The sequence below is a fragment of the Borostomias antarcticus genome (genome assembly GCF_949987555.1).
Source record: "Borostomias antarcticus genome assembly, chromosome: 26".
Classification (NCBI taxonomy): Eukaryota; Metazoa; Chordata; class Actinopteri; order Stomiiformes; family Stomiidae; genus Borostomias; species Borostomias antarcticus.
The window spans coordinates 2535729-2554579 of NC_140259.1; positions in this window are offsets into that span (position 1 = coordinate 2535729).

The following is an 18851-nucleotide window of genomic DNA, read 5'->3' on the forward strand; positions in this document are numbered from 1 at the left end:
GTAATGCGAGTGTGTAGTGTGAGTGTGTAATGTGAGTGTGTAGTGTGAGTGTGTAGTGTGAGTGTGTAATGCGAGTGTGTAATGTGAGTGTGTAGTGTGAGTGTGTAGTGTGAGTGTGTAGTGTGAGTGTGTAATGTGAGTGTGTAGTGTGAGTGTGTAATGCGAGTGTGTAATGCGAGTGTGTAGTGTGAGTGTGTAATGTGAGTGTGTAGTGTGAGTGTTTAGTGTGAGTGTGTAATGTGAGTGTGTAATGTGAGTGTGTAGTGTGAGTGTGTAGTGTGAGTGTGTAATGTGAGTGTGTAATGTGAGTGTAATGTGAGTGTGTAGTGTGAGTGTGTAATGTGAGTGTGTAATGTGAGTGTGTAATGTGAGTGTGTAGTGTGAGTGTGTAATGTGAGTGTGTAGTGTGAGTGTGTAATGTGAGTGTGTAATGTGAGTGTAATGTGAGTGTGTAGTGTGAGTGTGTAATGTGAGTGTGTAATGTGAGTGTAATGTGAGTGTGTAGTGTGAGTGTGTAATGTGAGTGTGTAATGTGAGTGTGTAGTGTGAGTGTGTAATGTGAGTGTGTAGTGTGAGTGTGTAATGTGAGTGTAATGTGAGTGTGTAGTGTGAGTGTGTAATGTGAGTGTGTAATGCTTTATGAATTGAGCTCTACCCTTTCAGAGTCAACTGAAATGCATAGAGGCTCCTGAATGGGACCATTTAGAACTATTACATTAGACATCAACATCGCATAATTAAAGAGAATGAAGTATTGGATTACTGATTATAGTGATCACATATCAATATGTGGATTCATCATGCATTTGAGCAGCTCAACATAATCCCATCAGTATCCCCAGTATACTGTAGCTCTATAGAGACATCTGGTGGACAACTGTTCACACTGTCTATCTGTTGGTTTAGGGTAAGTGAGCTCTCAAGCTACCTTTGAGGCAGATGCATTCTCGTGTACAACTTAGATACGTTTGGACAAGACTGGCTCATATTTCCATCCAAGCAAATGCTTGAATACATGAAAATTGTAGATATCCAGATGATCCTACATAATTCCTTGACTGTGACAATTCAGAGAATGTCTCCTACCTTGGCCCGACTGGTCTCATCAACAGTTTAGGCCCTCGAGGGGCTGCTACAGAGAAAGAAACTGTCTTTTAGAATTAATTCTTCATTAAAGCTCAGACTAATATGTCTATCTTGCTTTACAATAGTCTTTAGAGGCCTTAGTCTTTTGACAACTTCTCTGTGTACTACACAACAATAATTCAATTTCTAAATCCATTTTGTACGTGTTATTTCATGTTTATACTAACCTAATTTTCTACATCACACAGGGAGTACTAACACACAGTTCCTGTGTGTGATGATCTCTAGAAGGTCTCAGTGCAGCCCCATAGGATTACTGTCGTGTAATTTGTCCCTTACACGGGGGGCTGGAAAGAGGCGTCGAGATTCGAGTTCCCAATTCTTTACTTTAATTAGAAACCAAACAGATTTCGAACTGGGAAAACACAAGAAACACAAGGAACAAAATTACAGTCACATCAGGGATCAATTGGGGGGAAACAATCAAGGGGGGAACACGAATAGCAACCAACGCACCAATTCCTCATTTCAAACGCCTCCCCCGAAATCCAGGTGAGAAAGACCTGAGGACCCTGCTCGGTGTGTTCCTGCCCCTAAGCCCCCTTCTCGGCAATAGCCAATCCCAGCGCTCTTAAACGACAGAGCTCCCCTGAACGCGCAGTAAACCGCACACCTCCCACTTGGTCCCCTGGTCTCCAGACCCAAGGGGACCACAAAAACCACCGCCATCATACGTCCGCGGGCCCGCCATCCTGTTCCTCCACGGGAATGAGCACCACGAGCCTCCGCACGTCCCTGCTGAGTACGACGGAGGGTCCCCGTCCTTCGGTAGTCCCCGCTCTCGGACGAGCGTGCCCGGACGCGGGGTAGCTGGGGCACACCTTCACCATGGCATCCCTGACGACCCCCTCCTTGTCGGGAGTCACTTCCAAGACCCGCCCGAGTCTAAACTGACCCCTCAGGGCATTCTGGTCGGCCAACCAGACCAGGTCTCCCACCGCCACATTTCGGGCTTTCCTGTGCCACTTGGGCCTGATGAACAGACTCGGCCCGGCCAGTTGGCTCCACCGCAACCAGAACCTGTTCACCTCGGCCTGCACCTCCCTCAATCTCACAAAGGGGTAGGTCGTGGGCTCGAACCCCCGCATGTCTCCTTCGGGCCCGGCCCTTCCCAGCAGCAAGGAGTTGGGAGTGATGACCTCCACTGCGTCATCCCGCATCTGGACCCTGGCGCCGATAGGCCTCTCATTTGCCAGGTTGGCCGCAAGGAAGAGCGCCGTCTGGAACTCCAGCCCTGTGAGGTTTCCATCCCCTCCGATGCTGCCCAGCGCCCGCTTAATCACCCGGACTGCCGCCTCAGCCGCGCCATTCCGATGGGGAGAGTCGGGCGGATGGAGCGCCCAGGCCCACTCGGTTCCGTGCTCAGCGGCTTCGGCCGTCACCCTGTCCTTATTGATCCCTCCCAGGAATCCGTAGATCTCCTTCAAGACCGGCCGGGCCCCTATGAAGTTCGTCCCCTGGTCCGACCAGATCTTCTTGGGGTGCCCACGGAGCGCGGTGAACCTCTGGTAGCAGCCCAGGAAACTCTCTGTGGACAGGCTCTCCACCATATCCGCGTGCATTGCTCGTGAGGCCATGCAAGCGAACACCACGCCCCACACTTTCATTCCGGACCTCCTCTTCACCACGTCCTTGACAGTGTATGGGCCAAAGAGGTCCACGGAGGTGAACGAGAAAGGAGCGGCTGGCTCGGTCCGTTCGAGGGGGAGACTACTCATGACCTGCTTGCACGCCTTCGCCCTGGTCTTTCGACAGGGGACGCAGGAGTCGGCAACTTTCCACGCAGCCCGCTGACCTTGCACCACCCAGGCCTTCCCTCTCATCCGCAGAAGGGTCCCGGCCGTGCCCTCGTGATTTGCTCTGTGAGCCTCGCGGGCCAACAGGGTGCTGACCCATGCTCCGTAGGGGACCAGCGGCACTCCTACTTCGCCCGCTCCCATGCCTCGGACCCTTCCATAGCACCTTAGCAGTCCAGTCCCGGCGTCCTTGGCCACCACCAGCCGACTCAGCGTGGATTCGGGGAAGACGACTCCTTTTTGGGCCGCCAGACACAACTCCTGGAACGCGGCTCTCAGATCCCACGCGCTCAGCACGGGCGCCTCCTTAGGCTTCCTCTCGAGCTTGGCCTCCCACTTTTCTCTCTTTGCGGCTCCTCTGCGATCCAGCCACCTCCTCACGACCCGCCTGAGCCAACCGAGCGCCCCACACAGCCCACGCAGGGTGCTGAACTTCTCCGGCTTGATCAGTTCAACTATACTCGCGCCCCACAGCCCCTCCTCGCCCCTTTCTCCTGAGGCGGTCGTCTCTCTCTTTTCTTCGGGGGAGCTAAGGGCCTCACCCTCTCTTCCTGCCGCGGCCCCGGGACTTAGCGCCTTCCGCGCCTGGGCGCGAGTGAGGGCCGCTGTGAAGGCCTTTCTCTGGAGCTTGCTCACGGCCTCCCTTGCTTCGGCCGCCACCTCCCCCGCGGATTTCATGGGCCACTCATCCACCGGCCCCTCCAAGAACTTGGGCCCCTTCTGCCAGACGGAGTGCTCCCCCAGGTCTTCCGGGGAGCAGCCTCGGGTGACGAGGTCGGCGACGTTCAGTTCTCCAGGGATCCACCTCCAGTCAGCTACGGGCCCGGCCCTCTGGAACTCACCGACCCTGTTCGCGAAGAGCGTCTGGTACCCGTAGCTCTCCCTCTGGATGGCTCCCAGGATGGTCTGGCTGTCCACGAAGTGGACCCATCTCTCGACCTCCAGCCGGCTCTGCTTCTCCCAGTACTTCTTCAGTCTGGAGGCGAAGACCGCTCCGCAGATTTCAGACTTGACCACGTCGCCTTTCTGGTCCAGGGGCGTCAGTTTGGCCTTTGCCTCGCGTGACCACCCCGGTGGACGTCTCCCACCTCAGGTAGAGGACGGCTCCGAAAGCGTCGTCGCTCCCATCCGAAAACGTCACTCCCCACGGTTTCCCTTTCCATCCGGATGGGGTCAGGCCCCTCGGGAAACTGACGCGGCTCAGTCGCGCGTACTCCTCGAACAGCAGGATGGCCTCGCCCCGGAGATTCTGGGAGAGGGGGTTGTCCCACGAGCCCTGCCTGGCTTCCTTCCTTCCGGACTCCTGGAACGCCCTTCTCACCAGGATGGCTCCCTTTTCCTTGACGGGGGTCACCAGACCGAGAGGGTCGTAGAGTCCTGCGACTTGGCTCAGGAGCTCACGCCTCGACAAGGGGTCCGGCGTCCTTGCTTTGACCTCCGCCTCTGAGAGGTTGGCCTCCAGCCTCAGCTTCTGCTTCCTCCCGGAGAAGTTGATCGGGGCCCTCAGGAAGAGCTGGTCGCTGCTCACGTGGTACCCGAGGCCGAGGGCCTTGTTGTCTTCTTCTCCGAGCTGATTTGGCAGCACGAGGGTCTCGGCCGCCGGTTCAAGGCTCTTGCCGCCCTGCCCGTTCGGGACGCTCCCACGCCTCCCACTTTGACCGGAGCGGACCCATGGCTTGAGCGAGAAGCCTCCCGCACTGAGTATCTTCTCTACCCCTGCTGTGATCTTGTCAAGCTCCTCTAGATCGTTGTGGGACGTGAGAACGTCGTCCACGTAGCAGTCTTCCTCGATGACCCTCCTCTCCTTGGCCATGTCACGGAACTTCGGCAGGTTGGCCGTCTCCCTCAAAGCCAGTTGCGCGATGCACCCCGCCGGCCTGTCACCGATGTTCACTCGGGTGACGGCGAAAACTCGGATGTCCTCCTCCGGCGAGTCTCTCCAGAGGAAGCGGTGGAGGTGGACTTCTCGCTCCTTCAGCCACACCGAGTTGTACATCTTGCGGATGTCTCCCACGGCCGCGTGCACCCCGGTTCTGAACCTGAGCAGCACCGCTCGGATCGGGTTCAGGACGTCCGGCCCCTTCAATAGCAGGCTGTTCAGGCTCACTCCCCTGAACTCCTGGCTGCTATTCCAGACGAGGCGCACCGGCGTGGTGAGCGAGTGGGGGTTGAGCGCGACCAGATGACTCACGTACCAGACGGGCCCCTTCCAGGCGTCAATGGCGTCCTTCGTCAGCTCGACGGCTGCTCCTCTTTCCAGGAAGTGGCGGACCTGCTCCGTGTAGGCCGCTTTCCACCGCGCCTCCCTTGCGAGCCGCTTCTCGGTCCTTCGGAACGTCGCTTCCACTACCTTCCTGTTGTCCGGAAGCGAGACCGGATCTTCTACCCAGGGGTACGCCGCATCCCAGTGGGGGGAGTCGCTGTGTCCATCCGCCTCCACGTAGGATAGGCCCTTCTTGATCTCCTCCAGCTCTTTTTCCTCCACCAGCGACATCTCTTTACCGCCCGGCTGGCACGTCCCGCACCGGCACCCCCCGCACTTGGGCACGCAGGCGGCGCCGATACTGTCCCACCTCAACCACTCCAAGAACTCCACGCCGCTCGTGGCCGCGGTCCTGGCCGTTCTTTCAGGCTCCTCCTCTTCTAGGATCTCCTCGACCCTCTCAGCCGCCGTCCTCAACGAGCGCGCAAAGTGCGTGTTGGACCGGTGGGCAGTCACCTCGACGTCCTCGAGCAGGCCAGGGTGCGTCCCCCCTACGACCTTCCCCAGCGGGCCGTCCCACAGGACCAAGTCACCCACTCTCTTCATCTGCCACGGGGCGAGCCGACCCTCCCGGAGGCTGATTAAGAGTTCGATCCTGTCCGGGCGGACCAACTCCTCCCTCTTGACCCCTGGGAAGAGTCTCTGGAGCCGCCCCGGGTCGACGGGTTGGTCCGCGCGGGCGATTGTTTCCAGGCCGTAGCAAGTCAACTCGTGGAGCGTCCAGGAGCGCTCTGGGGTCCGCACCCTGATCTTGAGTTGGTACTTCCTGGTCTTGACCCTCGCCTCCATCGGTCCGACCCCGTGCACGATCAGCGTGACTTTCTCTCCCCTCAGGCGGAGTCTGTTGGCGGCTTGGTGGGTGATGTAGTTGGTGTCGGACGCCAGATCCATCAGGGCCCCGACCGTCTGTCCCCCACCGACGGTGACTTTCATGATCATCATGAGCACCGGGTGCACTCCGGGGCCGCTTCCTCCCGAGAGATCCTCTCCTCCTACATCCGCACGCGCCTCCGCCCTGAGTGTGCGTGCTTCCCTCCACGCCTTCCTCATTGCAGCTACTGCCTCGGGTTCGGTTTGGGTAAGGGCCTTCTCCAGCTGCTCGGGCACCCCCCCTGCCCCCGGGGGACCGCCTCTTCCCTCCTTCTGCCTTCCCCGCTGCTCTCCGCCACCCTTCTCCTCTCCCTCATAAGGACACAACAGGTGGTGGTGCTCCGGGAACTCGCCTTTCCGGCAGCGTATCCTCTTGCAGATGAACCTGTTGGAGCACCTCCCACTTTCGCCGTGAGAGTCCAGGCACCTCCGGCAGGCGTTGATCCTCTTCGCTGTTTTCTTCCTTTCGACCGGGCCGAGGCTCCTGAACTTCCCGCAGAAATATACCTTCCCCTCGTGATCCCTGCCTCCGCACACGCCGCATGCGTCTCCCTCCGGGCGTGCGCCCGTGGCCCTCGAGTACGCTCCCCGCTCTTCCGACTCGTCTCCATGACCCTCGTCCTCGCTCTCGCCGCTTGCCTCTTCCTCGGGGACCGCTCCCGTGGATCTCGTGAGCGCCTTCTTCTCCCACCTGTTCGTCCTCTCAGGTGCCTCCGACTTCCCCAGAAGCTCCAGCCCTTCGAGGATCGCCTCCTGCTCCTTCAGGAACCCCAGGAGGGCGTCGAAATGGCGTTCCGGAGTGACGCCATTTGTGCCCTTAAGCCTGAAGGCAAGCCAGCTCTCCTGTAAGCGAGACGGTAGTTTGCTCTCTATGGTTCTGACTGCGAGCGGGTTCTTAATGGCGTCGGTGCTCCCGAGGTCTTTCAGGTCGACCAGAGCCTTCTCCACAGTTTGGATGAGGTCGATAGTTTTCCTGGCCTGACTCCATCTCGCCGCCGGGATTTTTTCCAGCTCCTCGATTATTTGAATCGCGATCGCGGCCTTGTCTCCGAACCGGTTCTCGAGGACCCTGAGCATTTCCTCGGCGGAGTTGTAACTTGAGAGCCTGAGTTCGTCAAGAACCTTCCGCTCCACGCTGCCCAGGAGCTGAAACTTTTTAACCTCAGGTGACCCGTACGGATCCCCTTGGCGCTGGAGGCTCTCCCAGTCTTTCCGCCACCGGTGGAAGTCTCTCCTGCACCCGCCGAACCTCGGCAGCTGCAGGGGTTGGAGGCGCACTCTCGGTGTGACTCTTTCATGCGCGTCTCCTCCTTCCGAGCCGACCGGCGCAGCGCCCCGCGTCTCCTCCCACGCCTTTCGCTGGGCCTCGGCCACCCTGACGCGCTCTACCTCGGCTGCCTCAGCCGTCATCAGCTGGAGTACGGCAGCCTTCTGTCTCGTTTCAGTGTTTCTCTCCTCCGCCTCAGCGGTCCTCCTTTCTGCCGCAGCGCTATCCTCGGCGGCCTTCAGTCTAGCTTCCGCAGCTTTCCTCTCGGCCGAGGCGGCCTCAGCGCTGTCCTTGGCGGCCCTTCTTCTGTCCTCCACGGCCTTCCTTTCGACCTCGGCGATCACGGCTTCGTTCCTGCCGAGCTCGCCTAGCTGTCTCGTCCAGAGGTCGGCCGCGTTGTCCTGGAGCTCCCGTATTTGCTGCGCCATGTCGCCTCTCTCGGCCCTCGGGATCCACTTTTCCCAGGCGGCTAGCAGACCTTCGGCCTTCGCGTTCAGAGCCTCCAGGGCCTCATTTTGCGCCCTGGCGGAGGCGAAGGTCGTCCACGACAGGTCCCCTTTCCCTGCGTCCGTGCAGGCCCTCTTCGCCGCCCTGACTGCGGAGGTGAGTGCGGGCCCTGCGTACACTGACCAGAGGTGGGACCAGACCACTTGGTTCACTTCATCGGTCCTGACCCGGCGCTTCCGTTCCGCCTCTTCTGCTTCGGTCCCGCTCTGCGCGCTGTCCGTGCTCTCCGCATAGTCCTCAATCGCGGAGAAAACCCGCTCCCCCTCAGCGGAGAACGCCGTCCATGCACCCTTGATTTCCTCCTCCCCGGCCGCAGCGTCTACCTTCATGCGGGCGAGTTTAGCTTTTTTCTCAAATGCCTTGATCGCCGTCTCCAGCTCCTTCTTCTGCTCTCCTGCCATACTCGGGGGATGAGGTTAGAGTTCAGGGTTAGCAGACAATTAGGTTTTCAAGGATACCAGTCAATTACCAAATGACATTTAGCAACCACTAATGCTCAATCATTAAGGATCAGAGCGCCAGAGATGACCAAAACGAAAACCAACAACTGGCAGTTCACAATTAGCAATTGACAGACAATAACCGGTAACTGTTTGATCAATAGTTCAGATCGCTGATGAGGAGAGTAGTGACGGATGCTGGTGTTACTGAGGCCCCTTTCCGAATGTCTCTTTTACTGTCCAGAAGTGGCTTATCAATCAATTAACTAATTACCGAATGAGTAATAATAATGATAATTAATTAATAATTGATAATCGTTCAAACGGTAACACAAAGTCCTGAGCGATAGTCTCTGCGAAGGAATGTCCTTTCTCCTGCTTAATGTTGCCCTCCCCACCAGTTGCTGACGCCTCTCCCAGGCAGCATGGGGCAGCAGCAACTGTCTCCTGTGAAGGAATGTCCTCTCTCCTGCTGAGTGTTGCTCTCCCCACCAGCAGGGGGCGACAGCGGGCCTCGCAGCGGCTGCCTCTTCCTTGTCTGTAGTTCCGCTAGTCTCTTTACTCTTTAGCTGCAGCTAGCACGCTAACACGCTAGGCTCACGTTAGCCTTAGCACCTAGCTTCGTTAGCCAGCTGGCTCCGGGCATGCTAACCGACTACACAGTGTTCAGGGTCCTAACGTTAGCACAAGCCTCCCCAGACATGCGGTGGGTTTATAGTATTTTCCTGCTTAACATTGTCCGAAACCTAACATCACAGTCCCTTCCCAAACGTGCGATGGGTTCATTTCCTTTCCTACTCAAACAGTTCTCCACAGCTGGGTCGAGTCCTCCTTTCTTTCACCTCGCCGGTCAGCAAGTCTGCCGCCGCACCGGATTGTTCGAAATTGTCGTGTAATTTGTCCCTTACACGGGGGGCTGGAAAGAGGCGTCGAGATTCGAGTTCCCAATTCTTTACTTTAATTAGAAACCAAACAGATTTCGAACTGGGATAACACAAGAAACACAAGGAACAAAATTACAGTCACATCAGGGATCAATTGGGGGGAAACAATCAAGGGGGGAACACGAATAGCAACCAACGCACCAATTCCTCATTTCAAACGCCTCCCCCGAAATCCAGGTGAGAAAGACCTGAGGACCCTGCTCGGTGTGTTCCTGCCCCTAAGCCCCCTTCTCGGCAACAGCCAATCCCAGCGCTCTTAAACGACAGAGCTCCCCTGAACGCGCAGTAAACCGCACAATTACCGTACCAGACGAATAGAGGTCAAAGGTCGTAGACAGTTTATCGACCGCAGATTATAAATTTAATTGCTATGGACTAAAAATGGAAGTGTGTGTGAGTGTGTGTGTGTGTGTGTGCGTGTGTGAGGTAGAGTGGTCGGCTGGGGATCACAAGGTCCCTGGTTCGATCCCAGGTCTCGGCAGCTCCTGTCGAAGTATCCTTCAGCAAGACACTGAACCCCACTGCCCCTGGAGGACAGCTTGGATGGGAAAATGCAGAGGACAAATTCCACCAGTGACTCCTGAAAATGCATGCGTGTTGTTGTGTGTCGCCGCACATGTGTGGTTAATAAAAATACCTTTGAGGTCCTGTAATTATTATAAGCACCATTCTATGTGGGTGTGCTTTTGTCTTAATCTATCTGGATAAGCAGCAGAGAGTTCAGCTAGGTGCTTGAATGTGTGCAGTTTATAATACAAAAAGTAGGCCTACTCAAATGCTCTTGGGAGGCACACTTGAACAAAAGGTATGTCCCAGGCACTCAGAACACATCCAGAGGAATACTCCCAATACCTCAGATACTTTCTTGCCTTGCCTGGGACCTTGCCTTTTGTTCAAGTGAATCTATCTGAATAATTGGATAGTCTGATAGAGTGGAAAAACCAAAGAAATGTTAAAATCCTGAACTGCCCCATTAAGAGTAGAGTTCAGAGAATGTCTCCGTCAATTTGACTCAGGACAGATAATGAGAGACGCAGCATTTTTACCATCGCGACCAGTGCAGAAACATGGATAGAGTCTCTCAAACATGCCTGGTCGTCTCTACAGAACGGCTCACATGACACCCTGTCCTCCAGCTCTCCACAGGGTGGATCAGCTTGTTTCTTAAAATAAGCCACGATTTGATGAGGCTCCAGGTGAGTCTCACAGTAAGAGGCCGGACACACCAAGCAGGACTTAAAGGACAATGCTCGTTTTTCACAACCTGGACCTTATTTACGACATATTATAAGACGTTTGACTCACCGAGATCACTTTGGTGTAGTTCGGAGGCATGTAGAAGAAATTTAAAATCCAGCGTGAGCCAGTATATCCATGTAATGGCGGTGGTGGGGGCACCGGGAATGCAGCTTCTAAAAATCTATTTTCTGCCGCGAAACGGTTGTTTTCATCAATCTGTCTTGATGAATCGCTAGTTGTGCTTACATAGACTTTGGCCTGTTGTGGTTTTTCACATGCCTCTGTAATATGATCTTTAGAAACGTCTTTAGACACGAAATAGCTTCCTCACTTGCTCCAGCACGCATGCACACAGCGTGCTAGAGCAACGATTGCGCGCTGTACGCATTAGTGCTGGAGCAAGTGAGGAAGCTATTTCGTTTCCAAAGACGTTTCTAAAGATCATGGCATGTGAAAACCACAACAGGCCTATGCTCTATGTAAGCACAACTAGCGATTCATCAAGACAGATTGATGAAAACAACCGTTTCGCGGCAGAAAATAGATTTTTAGAAACTGCATTCCCGGTGCCCCCACCACCGCCATTACATGGATATACTGGCTCACGCTGGATTTTACATTTCTTCTACATGCTTCCGAACTACACCAAAGTGATCTCGGTGAGTCAAACGTCTTATAATATGTCGTAAATAAGGTCCAGGTTGTCAAAAACGAGCATTGTCCTTTAATGGCATTGAACCATGTCAGTGCAGACATCACAGGGCACTGCTCCATGTATACCATGTATACGTCACCATGTATTTGTTACGGCTGACTCCTTGTTATAAGATACTCCTTGTCATCTTATCCATCTATCTTATATATCTACATCTGCTCTCTCTTACTGAATAACGTCTGCAGAAATAAAAGCACAAAATCATAAAGATTTAAACTAGCCGACTGTATGCAGCTATTGTGCAAGTAACTTTAAAACAAGGGTCTCTCATCCTCCTCACCACCCGCTACTGCTGCACACTTTCCTTTTCTCCCTTCTCAACAAGGAAAGGAGACGAGGTAAGGAAGCGACTCGAGGCTATTGAAACCACCCAGAAGGACGCGTCCTCTTTCTGCGCCGGAAGTTAGCCGCAAACAGCAGCTAGCTGGCTAAGCTGCACCAGTGGGTAGACCTGGTCTAGGATATCCTAGTATAACGCCCTGTTACTCTCAATGCAATTTGCCTATGAAAGCGCTTCATCGGCCCGGTCGTCCGACTCTACAGACAAAACCGTTTCGTTACTCACCAAAGTAAACACATCGTTGGAAAGATGAAAGCCTTTTCTCCTAAAGCGCTACAGTTTGTAGTCCCCCACCTTTCAAATAAAGTGTAGCGCTTTAGGAGAAAAGGCTTTCATCTTTCCAACGATGTGTTTACTTTGGTGAGTAACGAAACGGTTTTGTCTGTAGAGTCGGACGACCGGGCCGATGAAGCGCTTTCATAGGCAAATTGCATTGAGAGTAACAGGGCGTTATACGTAGGATATCGCCCTGGACCAGGTCTATGACCATCCATGGTACTGACAGGTACAGCCATGGTACTGACAGGTACTGACCATCCATGGTACTGACAGGCACATCCATGGTACTGACAGGTACTGACCATCCATGGTACTGACAGGCACATCCATGGTACTGACAGGTACATCCATGGTACTGACAGGTACATCCATGGTCCTGACAGGTACTGACCATCCATGGTACTGACAGGCACATCCATGGTACTGACGGGCACAGCGCTGTGGAAAGCGGATACAGTCGCCTCACACTGCGGGACATCTTTAGGAGTCCTGATCATAACTACATTGGTAAAGGTCACTCTCATCATATCTAATGATGACAATGAATGATTAATATGTTCAGTAGCGAGCTAATGCATGTGTCTGTATAATTCCACGGACACATACTGATCATAATAACCATTCATTGTCATCATTAGATTATTCTTTATAGGCTAGCCTACCATGTCTACTTACATCTGCGACCACATAACAATATTAATGTGCCGTCAATCTCATTGACGAGGCAATTGATAAGTTCAAGCGTTACTATGCTTTGCCTAGCGACCACTCGCAGCAACCTCGCCTTTTTATTAATCTCACCCGTGTTTACTGTAGATATTACAAAACTCACACTTCCACACCCCTACCAGCAAAAATGAGTGCTCTGGAGAACTGTTTTAATAACTGCACCATAGCTGGAAATGTTCAAACAAACGTGAACCACCCGAATTATGGCTTATGTGAACAAGGCCAACCCAAATAGGCGAGATAGCCTATGTTGCCTGGCAACCATTTAATTCAGAACTATAGCCTATCTATCGCGTAAGATGATGTAAATGAAATGAATGATCGGTAAATAAATGGTTGAATGTTTCTACTGAGTGTGTGCTTTTTGTGAATATATGTAGTAGGCCTAACCGTGTCTATCGCGTCGTGCCTAACAGCGCCCCCTAGCTGTTATAAACCACTATAACACACGGCCTCGTGGTCAACTGCTTAAATAAAGCCCTCAAAGTGACGTCAACTATTATCTCATTAAACAGTGAATCAGTCTCCTTGGAGACCATCAAAAATTGCCAACGCCGACTATATTTCAAGTCGCCACGGCGGGGTATTGGGTAAAGTTTTCAACTAGCAATAATCGCGCCTCGGATAAACCTCATCGTGTTGTGGGCCCGGCTCGGTCTTCGGGTCCAGTCCGGGAGTCGAGTCGTAGGGGCAGTGAGGCGCACGCTTCGAGGACGCGGACTCCACCCCTTGCCGGAGAGGCCGGCTCCGCCCGGCAGCAGCAGCAGCAATCACCGACCAACTCGTTGCAGCTGTTGCCTGTTAGCGGAGCCACTACAAGAGGACGCTGGAACCATCGCTCGGGGCTCAGACGTTCCTAGCCCTCATAGGGTAATCAGACGAGCCGGCTATCGCCCTAATCTATTTTTGAAGTTTCCGATTCGTCTAACCTTTTGTTTTCCCTGTGTTCTGTTCCCTCCTTTGTTCCCCCCCCCCCGGAAGGTCAGCGTCCTCGCGCCTCTCCGGCCCCCGCGTCCTCCCGGCCTCCGCGCCGCGTTTCCCTATCGCCTCCTGCCCTCGACTCTCCCCTCCCGGACTCCGCTCCCCGCACGCCTCCTGGACCTCCCTCGCTCCGCAGGCCTGCCGCCGCTCCGCCTCCTCTCGCCACCAGAGACCGCCAGTGTTCCCGGACCCTTCCCGCCACCTCTCGTAGGCCCTCGCAGCACATTCACATACACATTCCGGCTGATACCCATACCACACACACCGCACCCACACACCCCTCTTTGTTTCCCCATCTCATGTACATACCACACACACGCATCCATACATACCCCCCATTGGTTTGCACCTCCCCCATTTTGTTGTGGCACCAGTTCTTCCCCATTTTATTATTTATTAAACGGCCTAGTGCCAACCACTCCCATCTGTCTGTCTGTTCTATCCGGGGGTCTCACTACACGGGTCCAGGGTCCGCGTTCCGGCCCCTGACAGAACGTCTGAGCCATGTCGGACCCAAGTGAGACTCCTGGGCAGGCAGGCGGATCCCCGCCCCCTCCCCACATGCCGCCGCTGATCCACTCAGTAGTTTCCGCCCACACTACCCAGCTGGCTTCCCTTAATGCGGAGCTAACCAGGGCGTTCAGCCAGGTTACCGGGGAGATTGGGTCCCTCCGTGGGTACTCCAGGGCCACCACGGAGGCCCTAGCCTCCCTCGCCGGCCAGGTGGCCGCCCTCGCCCGGTCGGTCAACCAGCCGCTCGCCTTCCCCACGCCTCCAGCGGCTGACGGTTCCCCTCCCGTGGCTGACCGCCCCGAGCCCAGTCCCGCGGCTCCCCCTCACGCTCAGGCCACTCCCCCTGATCCCCGCTGCGAACCCAACCTTCCCTGCCCCAGGCCGTTCGGAGGGGAGTTCGAGCTGTGTCGGGGGTTCCTCGGCCAGTGCGAGCTCCTGTTCCGCCACCAGCCCTCCCGCTACGGTTCTGGGGAGGCCAGGATTGCCCTGGTGATGTCTCTGCTCACCGACCGGGCCCTCCGCTGGGCCATTGCGGCGGCTGGCAGTGGCTCCCGGCTCTCGGTGGACTACCAGGCGTTCATCACTGAGTTCCGCCTGGTGTTTGACCACCCCGCCGATGGGCCGGATGCTGCCAGCCGCCTCCACACCATCGCCCAGGGGACTCGGTCGGTGGCAGATTACACTCTGGAGTTCCGCATCCTGGCAGCGGACAGCGGATGGGACGACACCGCACTCCGGAGCGCGTATCGGAGGGGCCTGAGCGAGGCCATCAAGGACCTCATCATCCGGGACCGGCCTACCTCTTTCGCTGCACTGGTCTCCCTTGCGCTGCTGATGGATGAGCGGCTCCGGGAACGCCGCGTGGAGCGCGCCCAGCGCTCTGGGGGAACCCCCAGACCCCCTCCCGGAGGCTCGCCCAGTGGCAGCAGCAGCAGCGGTCGTCGGGAGAGCGCCCCCCCTCCTCTCGCCGCGTCTCCAGGTCATTTCTCCTCCACGTCGCGTGAGGAGGAGGAGCCCATGCAGCTGGGCCGGTCCCGGCTGTCCCAGGAGGAGCGGGAGCAGAGGATGCGGGACCGCCTGTGCCTCTACTGCGGGAGACCAGGACATCAGATCCGAGCATGTCCCACGCGGCCAAAAGATCAGGCTCACTAGGTAAGGGAGTACTAGTGAGCCTTATCAACCTCCCCCGGGGTGCACAAGAGCCAAGCCATCTGTTTCCGGTTACACTCACTTGGGGTAAGGACTCTCTCTCTGTTGGTGCGTTACTCGACTCGGGGGCGGACGAGAGCCTGATTGATGTCACCTTGGCTCGCCAAGCAGGCATCCCTCTCGTTCCCCTCGAGCGCCCTCTCACGGCTCAGGCACTAGACGGGCACTCCCTGGGGCGCATTACACACACCACGACCTCCCTCACCCTCACCATATCCGGTAATCACAGTGAACAGATTAGGTTTATGGTTACGCACGCTCCCACTTCACCCCTGGTGTTGGGCCGACCCTGGTTTGCCAGGCACGAACCTCATGTATCCTGGGCCTCTGGGCGGATCTTGGGGTGGGGCGTGGCCTGCCATGCCAACTGCCTTCGCTCTGCCCCCTCTCCGCCCAGCGGTTCCGGTTCTGTGCCTGCGGCCCCGGTTCTCACGGGCGTGCCCTCCTGCTATCACGATTTGGCAGCCGTGTTTAGCAAGGAGAGCGCGCTTTCACTTCCCCCTCACCGGCCATATGACTGCGCCATAGACCTCCTCCCGGGGGCACCCCTACCTGTCGGCAGGTTATATAACCTGTCCGTCCCTGAGAAGGAGGCTATGCGCAGCTATATCGCTGAGTCCCTAGCCTCAGGCGTCGTAAGACCATCGTCTTCCCCGGTCGCGGCGGGCTTCTTTTTTGTGAAAAAGAAGGATGGCAGCCTGAGGCCCTGTATTGATTTCCGCGCCCTAAACGACATCACTATCAAGAACAAGTATCCACTCCCCTTACTTAACTCCACATTCGAGCCACTCTCGCACGCCACTGTGTTCACCAAGCTCGACCTTAGGAATGCTTACCACCTGGTGCGGGTTAGGGAGGGGGATGAGTGGAAGGCGGCCTTTAACACCCACCTAGGGCATTTCGAGTACCTCGTCATGCCCTTTGGCCTCACCAACGCCCCGGCCGTCTTCCAGGCTCTGGTTAATGATGTGCTCAGGGACATGCTCAATACCTTTGTGGTGGTATACCTTGACGACATCCTTGTGTTCTCCCGTTCCGAGGTGGAGCACCGCCAGCATGTCCGCCTGGTCCTGCAACGGCTGCTGGAGAACCGGCTCTTCGTGAAGGCCGAGAAGTGCGTGTTCCACGCCGCCTCCGTGGAGTACCTGGGTCACATCGTGGAGAAGGGGCAGGTGCGCGCTGACCCCAAAAAGGTGCGTGCGGTCGAGGAGTGGGCGCGACCCGCTGACCGCACTCAGCTCCGGCGGTTTCTCGGTTTTGCCAACTTTTACCGCCGGTTCATCCGAGGCTTCAGCCGGGTCGCTGCCCCCCTCACGGCACTGACCTCCACTCTCCGCCCCTTCTCCTGGTCCCCGGAGGCGGAGACCGCCTTCTCGGCCCTGAAAGAGCGGTTCACGACGGCTCCGGTGCTCTGTCTGCCCGACCCCGACCGTCAGTTCCTCGTGGAGGTCGACGCGTCGGACGGGGGCATTGGGGCCGTCCTCTCCCAGCGGTCGGCGGGGGACCAGCGCGTACACCCCTGTGCCTTCTTCTCCCGGCGGTTCACCCCCGCGGAGAGGAACTATGACATCGGCAACAGGGAGCTGCTGGCGGTGCACGCCGCCTTGGAGGAGTGGAGGCACTGGCTGGAGGGGGCCAAGCAGCCGTTCGTGGTGTGGTCAGATCACAAGAATCTGACCTACATCCGGACGGCTAAGAGGCTTGGTCCCCGTCAGGCGCGCTGGGCCTTGTTTTTCAACAGGTTCGACTTCACCCTCACCTACCGCCCGGGTTCGGCCAACGTTAAGGCGGACGCCCTCTCCCGTTGCTTCCCCGAGGGCTCCCCTGACGCGCCGGAGGTCCCCGACACCATCCTACCCCCCGCCCGGGTGGTGGGTGTTGTCACCTGGGGGGTCGAATCGGCGGTTAGACAGGCCCAGCGCACCCAGCCTGACCCCGGCGGCGGTCCCCGCAACCGCCTCTTTGTTCCCTCCACGGTCCGTAGCCGGGTGCTGGTGTGGGGGCACTCCAGCCGGTTTGCCTGTCACCCCGGCGCCACGCGGACTGTGGAGTTCATCCGCCGGCGGTTCTGGTGGCCCTCCCTGGAGGCGGATGTCAGGGAGTTTGTGGCAGCGTGTGAGACCTGCGCACGGAGTAAGGCCACCCATCGTCCCCCTGCGGGCCTCCTCCACCCGCTGCCTATCCCCGGTCGACCATGGTCTCACATTGCCCTGGACTTCGTCACCGGCCTTCCCATCTCCCAGGGCAATGATACCATCCTGACCGTGGTCGACCGGTTCTCCAAGGCCGTCCACTTCGTGCCGCTGCCCAAACTCCCCTCGGCGGCTGAGACTGCGGAGCTGTTGGTCCTCCACGTAATGCGGCTCCATGGGATCCCCCAGGACATTGTGTCTGACCGTGGTCCCCAGTTCGTCTCCCAGGTGTGGCGATCCTTCTGTCGTGGGATTGGGGCCACGGTCAGTCTCTCCTCCGGGTACCACCCCCAGTCCAACGGGCAGGCGGAGCGGGCCAACCAGGCCCTGGAGGCGGCCCTACGGTGCGTCACCACCAGCAACCCCGCCTCCTGGGCCAAATACCTCCCCTGGGTGGAATACTCCCTGAACTCCATGGTGAGCGCGGCTACCGGTCTATCCCCCTTTCTTGTGTCCCTGGGCTACCAACCCCCCCTGTTCCCTAGTCAAGAGGCTGAGATCTCGGTGCCCTCCACCCGGGCCCACCTACGCCGGTGCCGCCGCGTCTGGAGAACCGCCCGGGCCGCTCTGCTGCGGGCCACCGAGCGGTCGGAACGCTACGCCAACCGGCGGAGGTCACCAGCGCCCACCTACCGGCCGGGGCAGAGGGTCTGGCTCCTCGCCCGGGATCTCCCTCTCCCCCTCACGTCCCGCAAGTTGGCCCCCCGCTACGTCGGTCCCTACACCGTCGACCGCATCATTAACCCTGCCGCGGTTCGCCTCATCCTCCCTCCATCCCTCAGAGTCCACCCCGTCTTCCACGTGTCCCTGCTGAAACCGGTAGCCGCCAGTGCCCTGTCTCCGCCTGCCCAGGTGCCCCCTCCGCCTCGGGTCCTCGACGGGGGTGACATGGTGTGGGAGGTCAATGGCCTCCTTGCCGTCCGCCGTCGGGGCCGGGGGTACCAATACCTTGTGGACTGGGTGGGGTACGGGCCCGAGGACCGGAGCTGGGTCCCACGCTCCTACCTGGCGGACCCTGCCCTCCTTCGGGAGTTCTACCGGGCCCACCCTGACGCCATCGGGTCGCCCGGTGTCTCCCGTCGGGAGGGGGGTCCTGTTGTGGGCCCGGCTCGGTCTTCGGGTCCAGTCCGGGAGTCGAGTCGTAGGGGCAGTGAGGCGCACGCTTCGAGGACGCGGACTCCACCCCTTGCCGGAGAGGCCGGCTCCGCCCGGCAGCAGCAGCAGCAATCACCGACCAACTCGTTGCAGCTGTTGCCTGTTAGCGGAGCCACTACAAGAGGACGCTGGAACCATCGCTCGGGGCTCAGACGTTCCTAGCCCTCATAGGGTAATCAGACGAGCCGGCTATCGCCCTAATCTATTTTTGAAGTTTGCGATTCGTCTAACCTTTTGTTTTCCCTGTGTTCTGTTCCCTCCTTTGT